Consider the following 25132-nt stretch of genomic DNA (forward strand, 5'->3'; position numbering starts at 1 on the left):
TCCAGTTTCTAGAGCAATGCCTGCCACATAAGAAGCCTTCAATAAATATGTGTTGACAGACTTGCTAGCAGCTCCATGTTTTGCAAGTTTATATAATAATGAATATATCCCTATAGCCTAGTAATGTGTGAAAAGCTGGTGTGCAGAAGCCTTTATCATGAATTATACATTTCCACTCTGAAATTTCTTCCTAAGTAATTTCATGCAAGCAACAAGAGTAATTATTTAAGAATTTTAAACTCTTGGAGCCCTGCAGCAAGTTTGTTTCACAATATTATCTTCACTTAAAAACAGTTTTGGCTTTCCCGTCCCAAATGTTTCAGCATCATGTGCTAGTGCATTAAAAAAAAAAAAAAAAGAAAAAGAAATCTTCTATTATTCAAAGACACACTGTGAGGCTGTAGACCAAATTTTCCCTTTCTATGTTATTTTTTCACTGACTTTAGTTTGATTTATTGTGGCTCAACCTAATTCTTATCAATTCTGTGATCCAGTTTGCATAATTTCCATACTGGGTTAAAAGAAAATCATGTTTCCAAGGATCCTAATGGGTGACTCAAATATAATGGGCTAAACTCACCATCATCAGTAGTCCAGGAATGCTTGCCCCATCTGTGGGGAATAAATCCTGAGAGTAGATGAATTATCCAGTGGCTGACTTTCTTTGAAAATCTCTAACATCGTGATTCTTCCCATTTTTGCCATTAGAGAAAGAAAAGCACATAACTATATATTAACATGTTTTAATACCTACAGCCCAGGGAGTTTAAAAGTATTCAGAGAAGCTCTCTGATGTAGAAAAAGAATGCAGAATATATATATTCTGCAGAATTATATATATATATTGCAGAATATATATAAACTTAGTTTGGGCTGCTATAACAGAATATCGTATATTGGCTGATTTAAACAACAAGCATTTCTTACCCACAGTTCTGGAGACTGGAAGTCTGAGATCAGGGTGCCAGCATGGTCGGGTTCTTGGTGAGTGCCTTCCTCCTGGTTCACAGATAGCTGCCTTCCCTCTGTACCTTCCCACGGCAGAGAGAAGGGGGTTCTCTCTCTCTGTCTCTAGTTAAAAGGGCACTAATTACATTCATGAGGGCTCCACACACATGGCCTAATTAACTCCCAAGAATTCCATTTCCAAATACCATCATACTCGGGTTAGGGCTTTAAGGCAGGAATTTGAAGGGGAACACAAACACCCGTCCATATAAGATGTATGTGTGTGTGTGTGTAAGTTGATTTACATAATTCCATCAACTAGGAACTATTATAATATGAGGAAACTAAGTGAAGAGGTTAAGTTCCTGGCCCAAGTTCACAAATTATTTCAGCCAAAGAGAACTTTACTCCAGATAAGATTTTCATTATTCATATTATCCCTACTACCAGGGGCTCTCAAGCTCTGCATCATTTACATGACGGTAATTTGAAGTCAGGTAGCCTAACACTAGATCCCTGTGCGAAAGCGAATTTACCTCTGGCTGAGCTGGGAAGAGCGTTGTGATCAAGACGCAAAACTTCTCTTAGCACAGGAGGGAGAGTGTTGGTACTCACATCGAATATCCTTATGACTGTCTTTTAAAACTAAATTGTGGCCTTATCTTTGAACTGTCTTTAGGCAACAAAAGCAATAGTTACCATTAAGGCTTGAGGAATAGAGAGAATGTAGCTTAGTTGGGATGGGAGTGAGTTACTCTTTCAAAATTTTATTTAATATTTACCATATAACAAACATTGGACTAGTTGTTTTCACAAATGTTGCATTCATACTGAATAATTTGTTATTACTATTTTTTAAGTGAAAAACAAACTGATGTTCAGAGAATGTAGGTGACATCTCGTGATACAGAAGACATAAGGATATTGATCCTCATACTCTAAAATCATTGCTCTTTTCATTCCACAGCAGCTGCCTATGGTGGTTAAATGTATATCTGAATACATAGGGAAATTTGAAAATTTTAATTAGAAGATGCTTCCCAAAAATTATAAGTTCAATACAATTAATTGTCCCTTAAAATCTTTCCAAAGAGTGTAACATCTTCATCTCTTAATATCTCTAAGCTTGAGTCTAAAATAGAGAACCCTTTAATTCATTTTCAGTCATTAGACGCACTAATTGTGAGCCTTGTATGTGAGAGATATCTTGCAGGATTCTGGAGATTAATTCATGTCAAAGGTATTAGACCATTCTTGCTGTCACAGAGTTCATAGTCAATTAATTCAGTCATTCATACCAAGTATTTTTGTACTCCTTCTATGTGTCAGACACTATGGAGATAAAATAGTAAGAAAGATAAACGCGATTCTTGTCCTCTGGATTATATTCTAGTAGAGGAGACAAATTCTAAAATTAGTTAACAGACTGTGATTAAGACAGTAATCTCACATGTGAATTTTTTAAAGGATATATGCAGCATGCTGAGAAGGAGAATAATCATTCTTAAAGAGCATGATCAGGAAGGATTTCTGGCAAGAGACCACATTTATTTTAACCCCAGATGGGTAGAAAGAGCTCACTTTGAAAAGAGCATTCCAGGAAGAGGGAGTACTCAGCAGAGAGTTCACTGGGCGCCAGACTGTGTACCTAGACTTTGGCTTTGCCCAAGCAGAGGTCTGGCCTTGTCCCAGATTCTTGGAAGGTAACCTCCAAACTCTTGGAATTTCCTGAATGATGAGTGTCTGTGTTATTCGTAGTGCACCTGTCAAACCACATCTGATAGTTTAGAGCAACTAGTGACTCATGGTGGGTCCCCAAGACCACATCATATCAGCCTGAAGTCTGGGATAGAGGAGCTGAAGACTGACTTTAACCACGTGGGGAACCAATCAATCAATCACACCTAAATAATGAGGGACCAATAAAAATTCTAGACACTTAAGATCAGATGAAGTTCTCTGGTTGGCTATCCTCCATGTGTGTTGTCACACATTGATGCCAAAGGGTAACCCATCCTGACCACAATGGAAGCTTCATCTGAAACCCTCCCAGACTCTGCTCTATGTGTCTCTTCTTTTGGCTGCTTTTAATTTGTATCCTTTCCCTGAAATAAACCATAACTGTGAGTATAATAGTTTTCAGTGAAGTCTGTGAGTCTTTCTGCCAAATTACCAAAATTGAGGGTGATTTTGAGAACTCTCTGAAATTAGAGTTGGCGTCAGGCATAAGGGTGGTCTTCTGTGGTCTCTTCCCTCTAATTCTGTAGTTGTCCTCTAATGCATTCTAGTTGGTTCAGAAATCTTGGGCAGACCTGGGAGTCTTAGAGATTGTGCTCTCAAACCTTCCAGTTTTGCAAACTCCTGGTATAGACACTATGGTGAAAAAGAAGGAATGTGGGCAAATTTAGCTGAGATTTCCAAGTGTCTGTGGATGGCAAAATGTTCACTAGGAAAAAGAAAAACAAGGGTGGCTTAATGAGCATTTTCATAATACTTCCCCTAACAAAGAATTGGGGCAGGGGGATTAAACATTTGTATACAGTTCAGAGTGATCAGTTACGTCAGTTACGGCAGATGGTGTAGCTTTTCCTTCTCATTCTCCAAGTTCAATTCTTCAGACTTCTCCATGAATTTTTCTTTTTTTTAAAGATTGGCATGTGAGCTAACAACTGTTGCCAGTCTTTTTTTTTTTTCTTCTCCCCAAAGCCCCCCAGTACATGGTTGTATATTCTAGATGGAGGTACTTCTGGTTATGGCATGTGGGACACTGCCTCAGCACAGTCTGATGAGCGGTGCCCTGTCCGCGCCCAGGAACTGAACCGATGAAACCCTGGGCCACCGAAGCACAGCGCAGGAACTTAACCACTCGGCCACGGGGCCGGCCTCTCCATGAATTTTTCATTGCTCAGCTCTAACTTGTTCTTTCTAGATGGAGTCAGGTCAAAAGACTAGAGAGAAAAGGAAGGAGGAAGTATGGAATTGGGAAAGAAAAGAGATCTTGATTTTGTGGTCTCTTCATATAATCATACCTTTCACGTTGACCAGGAAAAGTGAGAATAAAGGGGAAAATACAGCTGCCATTCATCAGTACATAATAAAAAATCTATGACCAAGTCACAAACTTAGGTGTTATGACTTCAGTGAGTGTTCATTATGTATAATTTACTTTAATACACTTTGAGTTTAATAGTGTAATGTATTTCTACATAAGTTAATTTGTAGCCATTCTCTAGGGTAGTTGTTAATATTTGAAATATCTTAATCAGGAATCCACACACCAAATGAGGTTAAATTAGCATGTGGAAAAATTGTAACCACCTTTTTATATTCCATAAGCAACTATGGACAAATTTCAAATATTGATATTTAAATTTATACTGGAAGGTTTATTAATTAGCCTAAGTAATTCTAGAAATAATTTTTAGTTATTGAAGTAAGCAATATTAAAGATAAGTGGCTACAAATACAATACAGGTAAGCTTATTTTTTCATGAATGGGGTATAACAATCTAATGACCCCAGAAGCCTAATGTCTTCATATTTTTGAAGTGAGCATTCTGCTGCCAGAGTTTAGGAAATCTTGCAATCTGTATATTATTGCATTATTGCTCTGTGGTGAACTCTTCATACAAAATATACGACTGCCTAAAAGAACAGAGATATCACCACGCTTAACTATAGTTTGTATAACTATAAGTCTATATGTATAGGTATATTCACATTATATACATGCTCTTGTGTATGTGTGTATATGTATATATGTATATATAATGTAATTCATGTACATATATATTAGAGTAATAAGAGGTATGTATATGGCAGGAGCCATTCTGAGAAAATTTGCTTGAAAATTCCCAGGTATTAAAATCCAAAAGCTCCAGCCACTTAAATTTATAGGGGCAACTACTATTTCTCAAAACTACCTAAACTGCCAAACTGAATTAAATTGTCTTGCAACAACGTGAAAGGAAAATGATTTTCATCATTTATCTCTAACTCGTTTGACCTTATTCATGAATTTCTACCAGCTTACCAACAAGAAATAAACCTCAAATTAAACACACGATGGTGACTTTGCACATTTATGGAAACGTAGCATTTACCAAGTAACTGTCATATTGATGGATGCCATTTATTACTGATGGCTTGTCTGGATTATACATAACCGCTTTGATAATTTCAAAACATAGTTTTGTTGTTTTGTTTATTTTGGCCTCTGACAAATAAACTTATTTAACTTAAAAAAAAAAGAGTGAGCTCTGGAGTCTGATTGCATTGTTCTCAACTCTGACTCCACCATTCTCTAAATGTCATAAAATCTCCCTGAGCTTCAGTCTCTTCATCTGTAAAATGCTGAAAATAATCTTGCCCTCTTCATAGGGTTATTGAGAGTATTAAATGAGATAATCCAAAAAAAAAAAAACCACACAAGAGCACAGCATGGAGCCTGGCCTATCATATGTGCTCAATAAACATTAGCTATCAGAGACAAGTGTGGCATTATTTGAGAATAAAGAAGGTGCAAATTTTAAGAAAACCTAATTAAAATGAAACTTCAGACTAATTTATTAATCTTTGATTAATGAAAAACATACAAACAACCCCTTTAGGTAATTTGTCAATTTCATTAGATAAAGTGGTCTTTCTCCCAGATTTTTTATTCCTCCCTCTGTTTCTCTACAAGATGGTGGCTGAGTACTTGGAGGGAGGGGAGGTTCCTGAAAAAAGGTTATAGCCAAGGAAGACTGGATTTAGAAACCTTTCTAGGCAGAAAGAAGAGCTGTTACAACAAATTTAAATAGGGAATGTTTGGCGTTGAAAACTTGAGAAAAGATAGGTGTGGCTACAGCATTCTTAGTGAGGAGTACAATTATGTGACATAAGACCATATAAGCAGGTAGGGGCCACACCATATAGGCCTTTCAGTGGAGGCCGTGATAAAGAATTTGAACTTTATTTGAGTCATCATAAAAAGTAATTGTGAGATTGGAGTATGGTGGTCACGTGATCTTATTTAGGTTGTGGAATGACTAACTTAGAATGATGATGTGTCCAGAAAGGATCGGGGAGACTTCAAGGGTGAGAATGGAGTTAGAATGACCAAAGGAGAAGATAATTGCAGTTTTCCGAGAAAGAGATGGTGGCCAGTTTAGGTGGTGGCAGTAGATATAGAAGAAACAAGGACAGGCTCAGAGAGCGTTTTGGAAATAAAACTGTTAGGCATTTCTGAGAGATTGCATGGGGCCAGTGCTGAGGAAAAGGGAAGAATCGGGGTAAAACTCTTTGCATAAGCAAATGATGGATGCTTATGTCATTAACTGTGATGGAGAAAATTGGAGGAGAAACAGTTTCATAGAATCTTAGCTATTTCTTGACAATTTTGAGATTTCTATTAGACTTACAACGGGAGCTCTCAATAAGCAGTTAGATATATTGAGAAAAGGCTTTGAAATCCTGGAGCCCAGGGGGACAGGTCATAGCTCAAGAGACAAAGTTGGAATCCATCAGCAAAAAAATGGAATAGATTAGAAAGAGAGTACAGGTAAAAAATAACAATTGACACAGTCCCAACCCTGGCCCACTCCAACATTTAGAAGTCGCTTAAAAGAAGAAGAAACAGCAAAGGACCTAAGAAGGAGCAGTCAGTGAGAGAGAAAATTAGAAAATTGTAATACCAACAAAGCTAAGAGAGGAAGCTGAAAGCAGAAGAAATAACTATTGGCTATGGTAATGTGGAAGATGTGGAAGTCATCGGTGACACTGACAAGGGACATTTCATTGGGAAAAGACATGTTTGTAAAAATGGTATGACTTAAAATGAAGGGAGATTTTAAAAAGTGAAGTAGAGGTTATAAATCACTGGGGAAATTTTGATGTAAAAAGGAGCAAAGCACTAGATCATGGAAGGGGGAGAAGTGGTCAAAGGAGACATCTTGTTTTTATGGGAACTGATCGTGCATTTTGTATACTGAAGGAAACAATCTGTTTGAGTAGTAGAAATAGATGTTGTAGCAGAAAGAGAGAAAACAGCCCCATTAAAATCCTTGAGAGTGAGAGACAATGGAATGCTGTATTAGTCAGGGTTCTCCAGAGAAACAGAACCAATAGGATATATTGAATATATAGGAGATATATATATATACAGAAAGAGAGAAGGAGAGAGATTGATTTGTTATGAGGCTCAAGCAATTATTGAGGCTGAGAAATCCCACCTGAAAGCTGGAGACCGAGGAAAGCTGGGGGAGTAAACCCAGGCCAAGTCTGGCTCAAGGGCAGAAGACCAACTTAAAGAGGCAGGCAAGAAAGGAATGAACCCTCCTCTCCTCCATCTTTTATTCTATCCAGGTCCTCAAAGGACTGGATGATGCCTGCCCACATTGAGGAGGGCAATCTATCTCACTGAGTCCATGGAATCAAACGCTAATTTCATCCAGAAACATCCTCATAGGCACACCCAGAAATAATGTTTAATCTGGGCACCTTGTGGCCCTGTCAAGGTGCTACATAAAATTAACCATCGCAGACATGGAGCCAAAGGGTTGGGCTTGCCTCAGTTCAGAGTAGGTGGTTTACCTCTATTATTAAATAAGAGAAGATGGGAAACAGCAATATAGATGAAAGTACAGTTTGGGTAAGTCATTTGATTTATTCTATTTTACTACGAGGCAAGGACATCGATTTTGTGTGAAGATCCAGGAAAGGATGTGGGAAGCCAGAAGAGAGAGAGAGTATGCAATTCTATTGGGAGTGGGAATTTACCCAGGGGTGTAGGATAGGATTTCAACTTTATTTGAGTGCCTACTTAAGGTATGTATCTTAGAATTTAGGAAGATATTTGGATTTAACAAAAAAGGGTTTAGCCAGACACTTATATGGAGGGAAAAGAGGGGCAATGGTATTGAGTGTATTTGCAAGGGAGTGGTTATAATGATGGAAGATATGGATGTTAGGGGGTAATAAACAGTGAAAAGTTATGTGGCAAGTGAATGGAAGGTCTCAATGAGAATAAGAAATTTTGGAGTGATGCTTAGTGTGAGTGAGATGGTAGATAGAAGTTAGTTTAGGAATGTGCACTTTAAATTGAATTTTTTTTTTTTTTTTTGGTGAGGAAGATTGTCCCTGAGCTAATATCCGTGCCAATCTTCCTCTATTTTTTGTATGTGGGACACCACCACAGCATGGCTTGATGAGCAGTGTGGTATGTAGGTCCATGCCTGGGATTGGGGCCTGTGAACCCCGGGCCACCAAAGCTGAGCATGCAAACTTAACCACTATGCCACTGGGCTGGCCTCTTAAACTGAAACTTTGAAGGAGGAATAGTAGAGACAGAATAAGAACTTCAGAGATCCCAGGCACTAAAAAGTTTTGGGGGAGCCCTTTATGAAATACAAAATAAAAATAAACTCTAATCTGTAAAATAACTGGAAGGATATTCTTCTAAATAACCTTTTGCCATCTTTGTGGTTATGTATTACAAGCGCCCGAGGCAAGGGCTCAGCCTGCCTGTGAGTCCTTGATCTCTGTGCTGCACTTCCCAGCGATGATCAGGTGGGGATGATGATCAGGTGGGACCGAACATGTGGGAAACCACAGATTAACTACCTCATGTCTCTGTTCTGTAGTGTTATCATCTGCAAACTGGGAATAACCGATGGGTTGTTTGACAATCAAATGGAAGAATGTGTGTGTGTGTGTGTGTGTGTGTATTTATATAGTGGATTTCACTGGAGGTGCCCAATAACTTTGACTTCTGTTTACTCTCCAGTCTTGTTTTCAAACATAAACTATATCAACGTTTTGTAAAGTGGTATTTGTTATAATTTTGGTTTCAAGGGGTATCTTTAATGTCGTGATAGAAAAGAAAGGTTTATGTTTAAATAAATTTAAAGAATCTCAGGTTAAACAATCCTAAATATACAATTTTTATTTTAACATATTATTACACTTTTTTCCTGCAGGACTTCCCAGGGCCTTTATTTTTCTTATGTGTCTTATGACTCTGCGTGGGGAGGAGGTGGGTTATATTTTTTCTGAATTTTCCAAAATTCTTGGATGATGAAAACTATTTCTAAGACACTAAATTTTCAAGGTTCATACTCTGAGAGATGCTGAGATATATTATGTCTCAGGATTTCCTTTCCTCAAGATTATAATAGAATTTGTTTAATCAATGGATTAAACATGGGTGTTAAAGATGAATGTAGCAAAGATTTGTAGACATGATCATTGAGAAGGAAGAAGCTTTGTCTCCTGCCCTCGAGGAACTTGAAATCTAGTTACTTTGGCACTTCAGAGTTACCCTCCCCAAATCCTTCAAGAGAGATGCAAGGGAGGAAGAACTATCCCTCTCCCCTCTAGGTCCTTCTGGCTGGTCTAAGAATTAAAGTGACATGAGACGGAATAACAGGAGAAAATCAAACAAAATTTGATCACACGTATACATGGGAGAAACCCAAGAAAACTGAGTAACTCATCAAAATGGCCAAAGCTACTGCCTTAAATACCATCTTCAGCTAAAGACAAAGGAGGATGTTGGGGTAGTGGTTTGGGACTTCAAAGGGGAGGAAGGCAATTCACATGGAGACGGAAAAGCAAATGTTTAGTAAACACATGTTTGCTGGACAATGTGACTCGAGAGAGAACTTTGATAAAAACGTGCTTGCTTCTGCCTTCCCATCTGCCACACCTAGTTTATAGTTGTCTTATGGTTCTAGTTCCTTCCTGGGGACAGGCCTTCTATCTTAAATTTGTTTTGTTGTTTTTTTTTTTTTTTTGAGGAAGATTAGCCCTGAACTAACTGCTGCCAATCCTCCTCTTTTTGCTGAGGAAGACAGGCCCTGAGCTAACATCCATGCCCATCTTCCTCTACTTTATATGTGGGATGCCTACCACAGCATGACATGCCAAGCGGTGCCATGTCTGCACCCGGTATCTGAATCGGCAAACCTCGGGCCACCGAAGCAGAACATGTGCACATAACCTTTGCGCCACCAGCCGGCCCCTATCTTAAATTCTTTTAGGCAGTTAGGGGGAAGGTCAAAGTTTCCTTCAGAGTCTTTTGTTGTTAAAAATAATCAAGCCAAAAGACACATTTTGGAGTGGCAAATTCTGCTCCCCTAAAGATACTTCTCATCCATCCCTATGTCCTGACAGTAGCACTCCCCAAATAACACGTAGCCAGTAATTAATTATTTCAACAAGGTGGCAAGGACCTCGGGTACAGTTCAAAACTGTCAAATACTAACATTCCCAGACAGATCATGTCTGCTACAAACATCCTCATCAAGAGCTTCAAAGTAAAGGAAGCAACTTTATTAGACCTTTTCAAGACTAGACAGGGAGATAAAAAAAGATTTAGAAAATCAATACATCTTTTCTACACACTGGCCTATAGTCAGACAACAGAGGCTTCAAGCTCCAAGCCAAACTTAAAATCAGAATCTCTAATGTCACCTAACCTCAATGAGCAGGACTGAGATAATAGACATGTGGCTCCCATTTCCTCAAACACTTTGATTAGTTCTGTCTGTGTGCCCAGCTCAGCAGTCAAAAGAAACAGAACCACTAACAAGTTCTTATAGGCTAGCTCATCTTCACAGGACATAACTGTTCTCCTCTGAGAGGAAAGTCATACACGGTATATTGTCTGAAGAAAATGAATCACTGTGAAACATCCCAGAGACGCCAGGGAATGGGAGGATAAGGATAGATTGTGAACTTATAAAATCAGCCTGAAGCATGCCCTCGAGTTATAAAATGGTGCTCAGAAGGGCTGATGAGCAGTGGCAAGATCTTGAGTGTTGATGACTGCTGTGACCAAACATACAGTGGGCTAGAGCATGAGGTATACCCATGGCGGCCAAGGTATCTATAGGATGCTCCACACATGTATTCCAGGCATGCTCAAAGTGTGGTCCTGGACCAGCAGCATCAGCCTCACCTGGGAACCTGTTAGAAAGGCAAATTCTTGGCCCCCCACTGCAGACCAATTGAATCAGGGACCCTGTGGGTAGAGCCCAGCAATCCGTATTTTAACAAGCCCTTCAGGTGATTCTCCTGCACTTTCAAGTCTGAGAAGGACTCTATCCAAATCATTGCAACAATTTGCAAGCAATGTAGTCTCCTTTCGGAAAATCCCCCCATAAAAAATGCCTTTTTAGATACCTTGTCTGCATATGGTGATAGCCTAATCCTACTGTGAAAAACGAAAGAACATTAATGAAAGGCAGCCAGAAAAGAGGCACTGGCCTCAGCCTGGAGCTAACTTATGTATGCAAACAGTGATGCGATGAGCAAGGGTCACTGATTAGCAGATTTGGCCACAAGTGCGCACAGTTGCAAGGTCAGAAGAGTCATCTTCATTGTCGAAGAGCTACACAAGTAACTCCTTAATTAAAACGCCCGTGTCTACCTAAACAAAATGAACCATTAGTATTTAACTAATCATTATGAAAAGTCTTATTGACCAAGAAATGTTGACCATATATCAAATCAAATTCTGAGCTATTTTTCAACAAAGTACAGTAATGGGACACCATGGGAGGCTTGCTGCTAATAGAGGGGGTATTTCCTGAGGACCTGCTGAGTAAGATTGATATTTTCAAAACTCAGGTACACAAGATAGCCCTTATTTAGCTGCCATTGTAAATCCATTAGGAATATGCTGAACAGCAGTCAAGCAGGGAAACCTGTGACAAAATGACCAACTCAAGCAAAACATATTCAGGTTTAGACTCTGAAATGTTTACTCCAGCCCTGAAGATTCCCTACATCAGCTGTGGTTCTGGCTCCCTGCTGCCGTCATCACGTGGCTCTGCTCCTGCTGCCTGGTTTGGCCTAGGAGAGACCACACCAAGCTTGTCCTGTCCATCAGCAGCCGGCTGCTTATCTGAGGAGAACAGCTCTGGGGGCAGTTCCCCTCCCTCAGATAGGCAGTCCCTTCCATTCAGGGAAACAAATTGGCTCTGGAAAAGTAGTGTGTGCAGAGCAAGATTACAAGGAAAATAGAAAGAGAAGCCAGAGCGGGACATGGTAGAGAAAAAGGGATGAAGATAGGAGAGAAGGAAATGGTTAAGAAAGATGAAGGTGAAGCTGAGGAGCAAAGGCAAAACAAAACCCTTATCACCCAAACTTAGAAAGATCATACAGTATTTAAATATTTGCAAATCAACAATCTCTCCTGCAAATGAACAACAGCAACAACAAAATGGAAAGTTGATACTCTGCATCCACACAAGAGCTCCACCTGCAAGGGAAAACAGCTGCTCTGCCCAATTCAATACAGATTATCTCTTTGTCTTGATTTCTCTCAGTCTTTTAAAATTTCTTGTAATAAAAGTCTAACAAATCAGGCCTGTGATTAAGGATATTTTAGCAGGATTGCCAAATTTTGGCAGTTAATTTTTAAGCCAAATATTATAGAAAAAAATGTAGCTATAACTGAGACCTGATTTTATTCTTTAAAGTAACTAGAGTTGAATGAGATTATCCTCCAACATCTGTTTTTTAGTGAAGAATAAGGTGACCAATACAGTTAAGTCTTTCTTATAGCTCTGGGGGCCTTTCTCACTCAACTTTGTGATCCATTAAATGGAACCCCAGGTTCATCACTTTCAATGACTGCAGAGACAGCACTACACTCAGATGAATTCATCAGGATTGAGTTGTGAAAAAAAATCACATTTCTGTTCTAGGGATTATTTCCAAATTTCGATTTTTTTTATACAGATCATTAAACACATATCTAGATGATTTAAAAGAGTATAGTAATGTAAAATATTTTAAATGCCTATTAATATTAATTATAATGGATGTCCTGCATTGTCAGGAAAATCTATCAGTCAATCTCAAAAAGAAGCAGCTACCTCATTATAACCTTTATTTGTTTTATTTTACTGTAAATATTAGGAATCGGCAGAGATCATATCATAACCTTATTTTTTATCATAAGTACTTAAATTACATGAGGCCAAAACTCATAATCATGATTAATTCTAATTGGGAGGTAAAAACTTCTAAAACTTTCTACTTACTTACTAATTAATATGCATTAATTGCACTATCTTTGTTATTCACAAATGTTCTTTGTATGAAAACATATTATTCTCTAACTGTCTAATAGTAATATCACAAAAGAAGCCAAACAATCTTAACTAAAAATAAATATATAGTGTTCTTGAACATAATATTAAATCAGAATCCCCAGCCAGGGAGACACATATGTAGATAGTAACTTTTACCCTCTTATCTCGCCCATTTTAGCATACAAATGCATGCACTGAAGTTCAACTGTTTGAATGGTTATGGCATACAAATAATCATTGTAATCTACAAAAGTCAAAGCAATTATGCAATTTTCTGCCAATTGTAATTTATATCTCAACTAGTCTCGATAAAAGTATAATTTATCATATTTGTAAATGACTCTTCAGAGAAAGAAATTTATTATCATCCTTTGACTTGCAATCAAAAGATGGGCAGTAGCCAGTTTTTGGTTAGCAAATTTGTTGAAACTACCATCCACCAAAAAAAAAAATACGTAAAGCCTTTATATTTCGTATAGCTCTTGTCAACTTAAAAAAGTACTTTCGAGTCAATAAACTTGGAATGCCTACTATGTGTCAGTAACATTAAGATGAACTAGTCATCTTGATTGATGCCTTTGGAGCATAAAAGATTTTATGTATTAATATAAATGTTTCATTATCTTTTGGACCATAACCCATTTTTTCATTCATTTATTCTTTCATTCATATTTTTTCATAGTTCATACCCATTGTCGGAGCACTGACAATGGATTAAGCACTGTAATAGGCCCTGGGAAGGATGGCAACTTAGCAACTCTCCTCAAGAAAACTAATGGGAGAGACAATAGTATAAGGATTTCCATAGAGCATAAGCACCAACGGTGATACAAAGTATGTATCCAGTGCATTTAAATTAAAGTTTAGGCCTGTATTTCTTAAAGGAAGTGATATTTTGCTGAATAATGAGAACCCTGGTGAAGAAGCAACAAGAGTTTGAAGGTACATAATAGTTGTGCCGAAGCATGGAGATTTAAAACCGATCCAGTAATGGAAGAAGGAATTGAATGTGGTGGACTTTTCCTGAAAAGGAGCACTGATGCTCAGGAGCAGCAGAAGTTGAGACTAGAGAGACACAAAAGTTAGATCACGAGAGATTGAATGATAAGTTAAGGAGAATGAATGTTATCTTTAACATGATGGAGAGGCATTGAAAGAAATGACTCAAATTGCTTTTAAGAAACACTTTTCTGAATCCTAAAATTCATATGGAACCCCAAAAGACTCCAGATAGCCAGAGAAATCTTGAGAAAAAAGAACAAAGCTAGAGGCATCACATTTCCTATTTCAAACTATATTACAAAGTGATGGTAACCAAAAAAGTGTGGTATTGGCATAAAAACAGACACACAGACTAATGGAACTGAGTAAAGAGCCCAGAAATGAACCCCCACATATATGGTCAAGAAATCTTGAATACTGAGAGATGCAGGAAATTTCATAAAGGAAATTTGTCCATGAATTGTTGCTTAATTAGTGTGTTTGTGGGGGATAGGAGAGTCCAGAGCTTCCTGTTCTGCCATCCTGCTGACATCTCTCAGGAAAATAGCATTTTGAATGAAAATAAATCTATTTGATTCTCCTTCATCCTCTAGTCATCTTGCTTCAAAGATTTGTTTCACCTTTCGTAGCACCATGTTTTTGCCAGATGCCAAAATCGGTCGAGTACTCTCTGCTCTCTCAAAGACCCCCAAAACAAGGAGGAAGATAACCACATACGGAATTGGGAGGAATCCAGCCTTAATTTTCAAGGGACTAAGGCAAAAGTATAGAGAAATATGAGAAATGCCTAATTGTAAAGAAAGTAAAGATGAAAAAATGCATCATAGTCACATACAGCAGGGTAGATTAGCGGGAGTAATTTTCAAATTGAGTTTTATAAATGAAGATATTACATTTAGAAAGAGCTTAATGTTTTTGTTGAATTTATGTCAGTTCTCTATTGCAGCTTTTCAGGTGCATATTTCTATTTCTATTTGTATTGTGTATATATGTGTTTATATCTAGATTTAAGCTATATGATTCTCTAATTTGGGAGGTTTCAGCTTACTGACAACAGGACGTGATTTAAGCTCTGTAACCGGCCATACAGTGTGTGGGATCCAGCTTCTACCAATCCCACTATAATCGTATTTTGCAGCCATTCCCTGCCTTTCATGTCATAATCCAACAACATCAAACTGTTTGTGGAAATGATGCGGGGTCGGTGAGCCGAGGAGTCGAAAGAAAGATTTCTTAGACTCTTAAGATCTGGCAGTAGTGCTCTTTTATTTAGAGAATAGTGTAGCATGGGGATAGGACCCATGGGCAGTCAGAGCTTCTGCTGCCCCAAGTTGAGGGTTAGAGCTAAATTTAAGGCATAGGTATATGATTCATCTCTTTACAAGACAAAGGAAAGAACACGAAAAAAAGTTAAAATGGTATCAGTGCAGGTGGGGTCTGGTCATTGGGTGATCCCATGACTTTTAGACAAGAATCAAATCGGGATTAAGTAAAGGTTAGAAAGGTTAGACACCACCACCCTAAACCAGTTACATGAGATTGCCAGACAGCAACCAACTTAAGTTCTTGCCTTCCCCATTAAGAGTTTCTAGGGACAAGGTCATCTCTCCTCTTCTTCCTGGTACAGAGAGGGAGGCACGTTTTACAGGTAGAGATTTACCTTACAAATGTAAATGTGTCCCAACAAGGGCAAGTTCCATTCCCCAGAGCCTCCTTCCCTGTCCCAGCCCATCAAAAGCAATCAGCCCAAAACAATCCTGATGCCAAAGAGACATATCCTGGGGTGGCCAATTTCAGGTCCCTACAAGGTCATCCCCCCTTCCTTCACAAATGCAAATGTCTCAAAAGGGCAAGCAAAATTCCAGTCCTCGGAGCCTGCTTCTCATCTGCAGTTTTAAAAGTAACCAGCCTAAAAATCCTCATCATAAACCGTTTTAAAATTAAGCAGCCTAAAAATCCTCATCAGTTCTCCCTCTTGCTTTTGCTCATGCCTAAAATCTCTATCTTCCTCTAAATTACCTTGTTCACATGAAAACTCAATTTGCCATCAACTATTTCAGGAAGCCTTACTCAAACTCCCCAAGCTGCATCTCTCTTCCTTAGTATTTCAATAACAAGGGGCCAAATCGCCATGATTACATTTTCTGCATTACTTATGGGTATGTACCCATATTTTCCCTCTTCCCTACAGGACTCTAAATGACTTGAAAAAGAATGTCGTATTTGTCTCTGCTTACCAAGTTAACAGTCCTTGCAAAATTAGATGCTTAGTCAACTTTTGTGAAAGAATTAGTCAATTTATTGAAAACGAACATTCTGACACTCTTCTATTATGTTTTAAAAAGCTGGAGATCGATCAATACCATCATGAAAGTGAAAAAATACCCACAGAATTGGAAAAAGTGCTTTCAAATCACATAACTGATAAGAGACTTTTATCTAGAATATACAAAGAACTCTGAAACTCAATACTAAAAAGATAAACAACCCAGTTAAACATGGGCAAATGATCTGGATAGACATTTCTCCAAAAGAGATATACAAACGGCCAATAAGCATAAACCACAATAAGATACTATTTCACAATCACTAGTATAGCTCTGATAGAAAAGACAGACACTTATGATTAAAAGAAAAACACTGTATCAAGTATTGGCAAGGACGTGAACAAATTGGGACCCACCTACGTGGCTGGTGGGAATGTAAAATGCTGCATCCACTTTGGAAAACAGTTTGGCGTTTCTTCAAAACGTTAAACATAGAGTTACCATATGTCCCAGCAATTCCACTCCTAAGTATATACCCAAAAGAACTGAAAACACGTATCCGCACCAAAACCTGAGTATGAATGTTCATAAAATCATTATTCGTAATAGCCAAAAAGTGGAAACAACCCAAAAGTGTATCAGTTGATGAATGGGTAAAAGATGGGAAAATGGGGAAATGTTGATCAAGGGGTACAAACTTTCAATTATAAGATGAATAAGTTCTGGGATCTAATGTACGGTATGGGAATTAGAGTTAATAATACTGTATTGTGTCCTTGAAAGTTGCCATGAGAACAGATCTTAAATGTTCTCACCATAACAATAATAACAAAATGATAATTATGTGAGGTGAAGAATGTATTAACTAACTTTATTATGGTAAAGATTTTGCAATATATATGTGTATCAAATCATTATATTGTACATGTTAAACTTATACAGCGTTATATGTCAAATATATCTGTATAGAACTGGAAAAGAAAATCCTAAAAAATGCAGAGTGACTACTAATGGCTATGAGGTTTCTTTTGGGCGTGATGAAAGTAGCAGAAAATCCACCTTTTATTTTGGTAGTAGTTGAATAACTCCATGAATATACAAAACAGCAAGAACAACAACCATACTAAATTGTAAGTTTTAAATGGTTGAATTACATGGTATGTGAATTTTGTCTCAATAAAACTGTTTTAAAAAAACTCAAGCATCAGGGCATGACAAGTAAAACAGTTATATTTCCTCAAATGCACACAATTCAGATCATTCTCTGCCCTCTGGGAAAGTACACGGGAAGTTAAATTGTAATCAGAAGGCTGCTTGATTGATACAGATTTAGAACAAAGAATTTTGGTAATCTAAGCAAGCTGCTGGCACTTATCTTTGATTAAGGAAATAGACCTGCCTGCCAAGAGTTTTAGCATCTGGGCCGCTTCACTAGTCAGACACCCAGAACGAAGCATAATTCTCCTTTCACACTTCTCTGTGCTTTATACTGTCTGCAGATATTTCCATAGAAGCAGTTTTATTTAATGCAGCTTACTAATACCATAGAGTAGACCAGAGTTTCAAATATTCCCCCAAAACCAGACTTCACCTGAGGCTATTCACTCATTTCCTGGTTAGAATCAGTGTCTCAGTCAACCAGTCGTTAGGATGCTATATGGTATCGGAGTCTGAAGGGAGGATCAAGTTTTCCCTCTTGATTCAAGTCCAGTGCCCTATTTGAGATAGAGCATTGCCTCTCAAAAGGTAATTCTGAGGACCATTTCGACAAAGAAATGGCGCACACAGTCATCTCTCCGTATTGGCAGATTCCTACTTCTGTGAATTCAACCAACCATGAACTAAAAGGCCTACAGTGGTTGCGTCTATGCTGAACATGTACAGACTTTCTTTTCTTGTCATTATTCTCTAAACAATACAGTATAACAACTATTTACACAGCATTCACACTGTATTAAGTATTATAAATAATCTAGAGATGATTTAAAGTATACAGGAGGATGTGCGAAAGTTATATGCAAATACTACCATTGTATGTAAGGGACTTGAGCATCTGCAGATTTTGGTAGCTACGGGGATTCCTGGAACCAATCCCCGCCAATACCGAGGGGTGAATGTATTTTGTTCCTCTGAGATGGCCTTGATACTTTCCTGCTTCCCCAAGCACCTTTCAGCCAACCTTATGTTGGAGGAGGTCATTGAGAGGATATAACTGCCTGTTGACCTGTGAGCTGGCCCAGTGCAATCAGAGGCTCCTCACTCCCTCCCCTGTCCTTGGAATGTATTTCCACCCACCATGCGCACAGGAGGAGCTGTTTCCAGGAAGCAGCCTTGAGAAAGTAAGGTGTTGTTGAGACCATCTGGACTGAATATGTGACTGAAGCCCGTTAAGGCCTCCATATAAAATTTAACATTCTGGAAGGCGGTTGCAGAAATCTACTGTCTTGCAGTCACCCAAGACAAGCCTCAAGTAAGTTCCTTTGCTTATTAAAGGTGCCACCTACAGATGTGGAGTGGTCACCTCTTTCTTCTGTCTCTCCTTGCCCTCCATGTATGAGAGTGAGTTTCAGATTGCACCCGGGGAAATTCTGAGGCTGTGACCCAACACCTCAGCTCCACCTTAGCCTCCTTTGCATCCACCTTTCATGCAGCTCATTCAGATGTATATTGTGCCATTCATTCTCGTTAACAGGAAGGAACCAAGTCCTTAAAACCCAATGGATATGACAGGCATATTTTGGGCACATGAGAAACTACAGGAGAAACAAAATTTTTGCTTCTCTTGAGCCCTTTGTTAATTTCAACCTCAAATAAGGCATATTCTTAAACTGCTCCAGTGTTTTCAAAAATTGACTCAGTTAATGCAATCAGGGAATTGGGCAACTCTGGCTTCTGCACAGAATGTGCTGGTGACATGAAAATGGAGGGATTAGGAATGACCTGGCTGGAAAAGTCTGCAGTGAGTTACAAAACAATCTGTATTTGTTTTCTAATAGTTGGTAAATGCATTGCCGTGTTTTCAACAAATTGCTGCTACAGTCAATAATCCAGGGAAAACCTAATTGACACAAGATGATGCTGTCTCCTCTGTGGAAACCACAGGTTTTGGTTTTTTTCTTCAAGGTATTTGTCCACAGGAAATGATGGTAACTGTTCTCCATTATTCTCTATAATAGCTTTATGATTCTGCAGACAATACTTGGGAAAGAAAAATACAGTTCCTGAAAATGTGCTGGGTAGTTCTTGCCTCTGTTATCTTGTTCTTATCCTTATCCCTTAATAAAAAATTCTTATAATGACCAGTTACTTCTCCTTTTTTAATAGATATGTTCCTTTCAAAGGCTGCAGGATGAGATGATAACTGGATGGGCAAAAATCTCAAGGGAGGCCAGAATGGGGAGTCTTCATAATTGTGCTGTGAAAGAAGAGACTAGGGGTTGCAACCCCAGACTACAACCAGAGATGTGAGTCTCTGAAATCTCTTGAATTTGAAAAGATGTGCCCTTAGGGAAATTCAACACTAGTTGAAAGACCAGGCTACCTAGCAGAAGGGCAACCAGGTCATGTGTACCACTAGCCCCACGTCCAAACTAAGTCCAAGATTGGGGGACCTTTAAATTGGTAGGAGAATTTCAAATGACAAAGTTCTTATAGGTGGGAAAAACCTAAGAGCTTAAAGCAAGTAGTCTAATGATACCGGGAACTCAAAGTCTTAGAGACCACCGCAAGGAACCCTGATATTCAGGGACTGAAATGAAATTCCAGCGTACATACTGGGAACTCACTTTTGATTTCTTATTTTCTGTTTCTTACCATAGCTAATGAGTCACTAAGTTCTATGAATTAGAGCTTCGTAAGAAGTCCTCTGTGTGGTGACTGACCTCCTCATTCCTCTCAGTAACACAAAGACCTCCCTACAGTTTCTCTATCTCCTGCTTTCCCTTCTAATCTGTTCTCCACGTTGCCATGAAAGTGATCTTTCTACATTAGGAATTCCTTGTCTTTCATCCATTCAAAAGGCTTCCCATTGCATTTAGAATGAAATGTGAAACCTTTGCATGGCTTTCAGGAGCTGGCTATGCCTCAACTCTGACGAATCCTTCCCAACTCCTTGTCCCCAGCCACACTTAAGTGTGCGGGTGTTTTCCAAAGGAGCCATGGCCTCTCAGGTCTAATGAGCTGCCCACATTTTACTGGCTCTGCCTTGATGGTGGCCCTTCATTCAACTCTATTTTACCTGGTAAACTCCTATCTGTTTCTCTAAACTAAACTCAGGCTTTACCTCCCGTGGGAAGAGACTTTGTTACTCTCTCATCTTCCTTCTCGAGTCTGACTTTTCTCATGTGTTGCCTTTTTGATGCCCAAATCTATGAACATAGTAAGCACTGTATTGTATCTAGTGGTGTATTTGTCCATCTTCTTCTCTATTCTGTGTGGTGAGTCAGAGTCATTTATCACTTGCCATGTCTACTGCAGGGGTCTTAAGTAGGTTTCAACATGCAATCCAACTCCCAGGCAGTAACTATCTAGGGCAGTATGTTGAGATGATCATACAAGCAAAAGTGGCATGATTGATTAATGATGTCTGTCTTGGGCACTGGTTGTAAGCACAGCAACATGCAAATTGTATATTTGCTCTCTCTAGTCTGGCACATAGTACATTCTCACAGTTTTTAGTGAATGATTTCATGAAAAATGCAGGCATTAAGAAGGAGAAACAGTACAATTATATGAAACTAAAAGCAAAACTGAGGTAATATTGGCCCAGGAGCATTAAGCTTCTTCATGCCTGTGGAGAGGATTGGTATTAGAATCTGAAGAAGGCTGAGTCAATATATTTTGATTATGCATCTACAGACCTAAGGACAGAGCACCAAGAATCTTTTCCTTATATGCTGACTCTACGTAAAAAGAAAGAATGAGCATACCTAGCAATTGCGTACACTGAAACTGAAGACTTTTGGATAGAATATTAAAGTTTCTCAAGAATCTGTTGAAGAGACAGATTTTTAGAATAATCCCAATAATTCTAAGCAGAACTATTGGAATTGTGGGAATCGCTAAATGAGAACTCAGGGTGATTTTATAACATTGATAGACAATGCAATATTAAGACAACTTTCACTGATCTTAGTATATATATTAAGTTTACAGAGTTAATATTATCAAGGTTTAAGGATCATGGTTTAAGATTAGAATTCAAAGGAACTTTGTTATACATCTGTCCCTAGGGAAGATGTCACCTTATAAGTGAGAGTGTTCATACGAAGGCAATTTGCTTCCCTTGGTGACTAAATATCCCTTGGATAACATGCCAGCTTGCCTCAACTTTTCCCCACAGACATGGTATATTTTTGCTAAAGGTTTTTGCTTCTTCCCAAAGTTTAATGTTAACCTTCAAGCATTAGATTGTGTGGGGGATCAGAATTTGCCACCCCAAAATATGTCTTTTTGGTGTGATTTTTTTTAAGAACAAAAGACTCTGAAAGAAACTTTGACCTTCCCCTTAACTTTCTTAAACAATTTAAGATGGAAGACCTGTCCAGGAAGGAGCTAACACCGTAAGATAACTATAGGATAATACCAACTTCGTGTGGTGCACAGGGAGCAATCTAACAAGGCCCATCTACTCAAAGTCCTCCCCAGCCTCATTTTTTTTGCAAGATAATGGAAAACATTTGTTACCAAACATTTGCTTGTTTTTTTTTTAGGAAGATTAGCCCTGAGCTAACTGCTGCCAACCCTCCTCTTTTTTGCTGAGGAAGACTGGCCCTGAGCTAACATCCATGCCCATCTTCCTTTACTTTATATGTGGGACGCCTACCACAGCATGGCATGCCAAACGGTGCCATGTCCACACCCAGTATCCAAACCCATGAGCCCCGGGCGGCTGAGAAGCAGAACGTGCGAACTTAACTACTGCACCACCAGGCTGGCCCCACATTTGCTTTTTCATCTCCATGTCAATTGCCTTCCTCCCCTTTGAAGTCCCAGCCCACTACCCTCAACATCCTCCTCTGTCTTTAGCTGAAGATGGTATTTAAGGTGGTGACTTAGGCCATTCTGGGGAGATACTCAGTTTTTCTAGGTTTCTCCCATGTATACATGTTATTCAGCTTTGTTTGATTTTCTCTTGTTATTCTGTCTCATGTCAGTTTAATTCTTAGATTAGCCAGCAGGACCTGGAGGGTAGAGGAATAGTTCTTCCTCCCCTGCAATTGCATCTTTCAGCATCCTCTGATCTATCTCAAAATTTTATAGCTTATAGTCATGGTTGTGATTAGCAAAATATTCAAAGGAGGTGCACACACAAACACACACATTTGTTTGTTGTTTAGTAAGATGCTATAGATGGGTAGCCCGCCCTCCCTCCCTCTTATTTTAAGTTTCTGTTTTCACAGTAACAGTATTCAGCTAGATAGTCCAAAAATGTAATATGTTATGGAAACAGCCATTGAGTGTTCTCTATACACACGGAAGTTCCAGAGCTTGATAATACATGTGACTGGTTTAACTGATCTTGTGTTTTCATATAGGCTTTAGTTCAATTATGTCACTTCAGTTTGTGTTGCTAGAAAATAAGAACATAAAAAATTGAGAAAAGAACACAAAGGATTATACCATCCATAATGGAAAGGTTGGAGCGGCATGAAAACTTGGCTCAGGCCAATTTAATTCAAGAAGCACCTACTGTGATAGGCAGAAGGTTACATACGGAGATAAACGGGCTTCTTGTTTTGTCCCTACCCAGCTATTGGATTCTGAAAAATTCACTTTACACTTCTGTGCTTTTTTCTGCTTATTTGAAAACTGACAATGTTGAGATAGGATGACCAACTTTTAATGATTCTTTTGTTCTTAAACCCTTAGTATCTCATGAGTCACTTGGCTGACTAATATATAACACAATTGTCTTATGAATATTACTCATCAGTATTTTTGGATTAGTTGTTATTCAGTCACAAAGTTTTCCAAAATTCTCAGGTTATGTAAAAAAACAAAGTATAATGTACATGAGGTCAATTAAAAATGCATGTTACAGAATGATTTTGTGCATTCCTTATTAATGCAGCTTTAAAAAAATAACTCAAGGTACAGTCAGGCACATTACAAAAAGGCCTGGTGATCACAAATTTCAAATAGAGGTTGGATTGCCTGATCATTTTTGCTTATGCAGAGGAGTAGATATTTGTCTTTTTTGTGGGGGAGGGCTGCTTCTCAGAATCTTAGCCTTTTCCTCTGTTCAAGGACAGAGGAACCAGTGACCACTTCAAACAATAGAGTCTGAAATGGCTCCGTACTTGCTTCACTAGTCTCCCCTAAAGAAAGCCAGAAGCTCACAGAGAATCAATTTAGGGGCCAGCAGTGGCGACTTCAGAGGTGGCAAACAGTCCCCTGGGGATGCAGGGGGATGTGCTGCCCTGACAACCTGTGTGCAGTGCAGGACGTGGCCGAGGCCCGACCTGTGCAGGGCAAGGCTCAGGGCTCACCGAAGCGAGGGTCCTCACTGAACTGATTTCATGGTGTTTGACTGTGGATGTTGCTCTTCCACCTTATTATTAATGATTTTCCATTTCCTTAGTCTTCCCAGTGAAACTGTAAATTACTCAATATTCTTTCTATAAATTTCTTTTGCTGCTTTAATGGGCTGGAACCAGTTTATGACGCATGCCACTAACACTCTTGATTGGGCCAAGAACATATGGTCTCAGACACCTATGCAATGATTTTTCAACCTTAATTTTATAATTCTCTAGAATGTTTACAGGTCTTAAACATGAACTGGCAAAGTAGATTGATCACAGAAGATATTTATTTTAAAGCGTGTATCCTTTTTATAGTGTGTTTAGAGTGTGGAATTCCCACTATTTTCTTAATGTGTGACCTTGGGCAGGTTCATTAACTTCTCTAAAAATCAGTTCTCTAATCTATAAAAAAGCAACAAAATTCCTCCTTACCTCAAAAGGTTGCTTTTAGAATTAAATTAAAAATATATACATCAAATAGTAAGCAAAGTACTTGGTTCAAGTAAACAATACATATGATCTATTTTTAATAAATATATTCTAATTTATATTACAGTAGAAAAAGCACACTTTTTGGAATTAATTTGAAATTTAAATTTTGCTTCTCCTTCATTCTAAGAATACAACTGACATTTTGGTTTAATCTCTCAGTCTCAGTTATCCCAATGTCTAAATTAAAAAAAAATTTAATTATCTCACTGAATTGTTTTGTAGACTTATGTGTGTGAAATAACCTAGGCAAAGGGTTAAAGGCATAACATTAAAGCTACCTATTTATGCAATATTTTTGGGACATAGGATTTAGTCTTTACAAAACTTGATTTTATGAAAATAAACTCAAGTCTCTCGAGCTCAGTGAGTTGACATGATTTCCTGGAGCCGCACAGGAGGACCTGAGGTCAAATCCAAGTCCACGTGGCTTCAAACCTCTGTGACTTCCACTTCCTAACTCATGTGTGAGGCACATGGTAAGCACTGAATACATTTCCCTCTTAACTTAAACCGCTATATTTATTTGAAAAAAAAGCTGAATGATAAATTATAACAAATGAAGAATGACTGGAGATAGCTGGTCTCTTTTGTTCTCTCTGCCCAATGATTAGTACACTCAAGATTGTTAGAGGCAGTATCAAAAACATTACACTCACTCCAGAAGGAATTTGATTCAAGTCCTCTTTCCTTCACTTCTTGCTCTATGATGTCTCTGGCTTCCATTTACTTATCTGGATAATGGGGCTACTCCTGGAGTTTTTATAAGGAATGGAAGAAGTAAATATCTACTGTACCCAAATTAAAAATAAAGACC

This window comes from Equus quagga, chromosome 1 (assembly GCF_021613505.1).
Source record: "Equus quagga isolate Etosha38 chromosome 1, UCLA_HA_Equagga_1.0, whole genome shotgun sequence".
In the NCBI taxonomy this organism is placed as follows: Eukaryota; Metazoa; Chordata; class Mammalia; order Perissodactyla; family Equidae; genus Equus; species Equus quagga.